This window comes from Salmo salar, chromosome 14 (genome assembly GCF_965601325.2).
Source record: "Salmo salar chromosome 14, fSalSal1, whole genome shotgun sequence".
Classification (NCBI taxonomy): Eukaryota; Metazoa; Chordata; class Actinopteri; order Salmoniformes; family Salmonidae; genus Salmo; species Salmo salar.
The window spans coordinates 99,948,598-99,953,028 of NC_138304.1; positions in this window are offsets into that span (position 1 = coordinate 99,948,598).

The following is a 4,431-nucleotide window of genomic DNA, read 5'->3' on the forward strand; positions in this document are numbered from 1 at the left end:
CGGCGACGCTGGGTCTCCCGGTCGCGGCCGGCTGCGACAGAGCCTGGACTCGAAACCAGAATCTCTTGTGGCACAGCTAACAGTGCTATGCAGTGCCTTAGACCACTGCGCCACTCGGGAGGCCGTGAATCTGAGTATCTTAACCCTCAACAGAGTGCTACTCTCCCTGGAGTTAGTGCTGATAACTGGAGTTCATTGGGACTGAAGTGCTTTTAACTTTGTTAAAGTGACCAGAGACAGGAGAGTTAAATCTCCTCAGATGTTGGAGGGGGCCCCATTGTTATATTTCCCAGGATGCTCTGTTGCAGGTTGATTTTTAGATTATTTAAAACATTTTTTGGTCAATATCTGTTTTTGCATGTACATTGATTTTGATCTTATGCTACACAAATATCTAATTGAATTTGTAAGTGGTAGGATTTATTGCTTAAATTTACTTAAATGTTGTTCCAGTTTCCATGATGTAGGTTAGTTCATGTAGTTGTTTTCTTCTCTGCTCTAACAGCCATTTTGAATGCAAGTTGTAAGTGTAATGAAGTCCTCCACACTGTGATGAAATATGTAAGTAAGACATTACACCCTTTTTACTCTTCGAATGTCGATTGTTAAATCAAAAACAACACTGAAAAGTGTACAATTTCAACAGTCCAGGCGATATGTGAAAATGATGTTCGCTTTTTAAAATAAAAGCATGAGCCTTGGTACACATGTACAATTTCACACCCTGAACATTTTCAGATATGGAGCCATCGCAAAAACTCCCACCTATTTTTCAATTCCGCCATAACCGGACAATGTATTTTCCGTCATATCTTCTGTACCAAACATAATAACAGAAAAGGTGATGTCTACCCCTGTGTTTCCATGGTCAATGATTACAATGGTGCCAAGCACAACATCAGAAATGCCCCCTGGCCGCCGTGGTGGCACCCTGCACCGGGTAGTAGCCCTATGTACATAGAATCGTTGAACACTGGTCACGTTAATACTGTTTACAACTGTTTTACCCTCTTGATATGTATATATTGTATTCTAGTCAAGGCTCGTCCTATATAACTACTGCTGTACACACCTTTTCTATTCATATACTGTGAATACGGTCTTTACACCCTATTCAAATACTGTCCATACTGTCTATACACACTATTCACATACTGTCTATACACACTATTCACATACTGTCTATACACACTATTCACATACTGTCTATATTCACTATTCACATACTGTCTATACACACTATTCACATACTGTCTATATACAATATTCACATACTGTCTATATACACTATTCACATACTGTCTATATACACTATTCACATACTGTCTATATACACTATTCACATACTGTCTATATACACTATTCACATACTGTCTATACACACTATTCACATACTGTCTATACACACTATTCACATACTGTCTATATACACTATTCACATACTGTCTATACTCACTATTCACATACTGTCTATATACAATATTCACATACTGTCTATATACACTATTCACATACTGTCTATATTCACTATTCACATACTGTCTATATTCACTATTCACATACTGTCTATATACAATATTCACATACTGTCTATACTGTCTATATTCACTATTCACATACTGTCTATACACACTATTCACATACTGTCTATATACACTATTCACATACTGTCTATATTCACTATTCACATACTGTCTATACTGTCTATACACACTATTCACATACTGTCTATATACACTATTCACATACTGTCTATATTCACTATTCACATACTGTCCATACTGTCTATACACACTATTCACATACTGTCTATATTCACTATTCACATACTGTCTATATACACTATTCACATACTGTCTATATTCACTATTCACATACTGTCTATACTGTCTATATACACTATTCACATACTGTCTATACACACTATTCACATACTGTCTATATACACTATTCACATACTGTCTATATACACTATTCACATACTGTCTATACTGTCTATATACACTATTCACATACTGTCTATACACACTATTCACATACTGTCTATATACACTATTCACATACTGTCTATACACACTATTCACATACTGTCTATACACACTATTCACATACTGTCTATACACACTATTCACATACTGTCTATATACACTATTCACATACTGTCTATACTGTCTATATTCACTATTCACATACTGTCTATACTGTCTATACACACTATTCACATACTGTCTATACACACTATTCACATACTGTCTATATACACTATTCACATACTGTCCATACTGTCTATATACACTATTCACATACTGTCTATACACACTATTCACATACTGTCTATATACACTATTCACATACTGTCTATACACACTATTCACATACTGTCTATACTGTCTATATTCACTATTCACATACTGTATACACACTATTCACATACTGTCTATATTCACTATTCACATACTGTCTATATTTACTATTCACATACTGTATACACACTATTCACATACTGTCTATATTCACTATTCACATACTGTCTATATTCACTATTCACATACTGTCTATATACACTATTCACATACTGTCTATATACACTATTCACATACTGTCTATATTCACTATTCACATACTTATATATTTGGACTCTGGTCCAGAAGCTAATTTCCTGCAATTCTCTCCATTTTGCCATGGGGTTTATACTGTGTATTTAAATACTGTGTTCTCCACATATCTCATTCTAATATTTATTCTACTGTACAATGTGTTTTAATTACACTGTTTTTACACACTGAATATATTTATTTCAATACTTGATTATTGACATAGCTCAGTCTAATATACAGTGGAAATCGGAAGTTTACATACACTTAGGTTGGAGTCATTAAAACTCGTTTTTCAATTTCTTGTTAACAAATTATAGTTTTGGCAAGTCGGTTAGGACATCTACTTTGTGTATGACGCAAGTCATTTTTTCAACAATTGTTTACAGACAGATTATTTCACTGTATCACAATTCCAGTGGGTCAGAAGTTTACATACACTACACTGAGGGAAAAAAGTATTTGATCCCCTGCTGATTTTGTACTTTTGCCCACTGACAAAGAAATGATCAGTCTATCATTTTAATGGAAGGTTTATTTGAACAGTGAGAGACAGAATAACAACAAAAAAATCCAGAAATATGCATGTCAAAAATGTTATAAATTGATTTGCATTTTAATGAGGGAAATAAGTATTTGACCCCTCTGCAAAACATGACTTAGTACTTGGTGGCAAAACCCTTGTTGGCAATCACAGAGGTCAGACGTTTCTTGTAGTTGGCCACCAGGTTTGCACACATCTCAGGAGTGATTCTGTCCCACTCCTCTTTGCAGATCTTCTCCAAGTCATTAAGGTTTCGAGGCTGACGTTTGGCAACTCGAACCTTCAGCTCCCTCCACAGATTTTCTATGGGATTAAGGTCTGGAGACTGGCTAGGCCACTCCAGGACCTTAATGTGCTTCTTCTTGAGCCACTCCTTTGTTGCCTTGGCCGTGTGTTTTGGGTCATTGTCATGCTGGAATACCCATCCACGACCCATTTTCAATGCCCTGGCTGAGGGAAGGAGGTTCTCACCCAAGATTTGACGGTACATGGCCCCGTCCATCGTCCCTTTGATGCGGTGAAGTTGTCCTGTCCCCTTAGCAGAAAAACACCCCCAAAGCATAATGTTTCCACCTCCATGTTTGACGGTGGGGATGGTGTTCTTGAGGTCATAGGCAGCATTCCTCCTCCTCCAAACACGGCGAGTTGAGTTGATGCCAAAGAGCTCCATTTTGGTCTCATCTGACCACAACACTTTCACCCAGTTGTCCTCTGAATCATTCAGATGTTCATTGGCAAACTTCCGACGGGCATGTATATGTGCTTTCTTGAGCAGGGGGACCTTGCGGGCACTGCAGGATTTCAGTCCTTCACGGCGTAGTGTGTTACCAATTGTTTTCTTGGTGACTATGGTCCCAGCTTCCTTGAGATCATTGACAAGATCCTCCCGTGTAGGTCTGGGCTGATTCCTCACCGTTCTCATGATCATTGCAACTCCACGAGGTGAGATCTTGCATGGAGGCCGAGGGAGATTGACAGTTTTTTTGTGTTTCTTCTATTTCTATTCTTCTAATCGCACCAACTGTTGTCACCTTCTCACCAAGCTGCTTGGCGATGGTCTTGTAGCCCATTCCAGCCTTTTGTAGGTCTACAATCTTGTCCCTGACATCCTTGGAGAGCTCTTTGGTCTTGGCCATGGTGGAGAGTTTGTAATCTGATTGACGGATTGCTTCTGTGGACAGGTGTATTTTATACAGGTAACAAACTGAGATTAGGAGCACTCCCTTTAAGAGTGTGCTCCTAATCTCAGCTCGTTACCTGTATAAAAGACACCTGGGAGCCAGAAATCTTTCT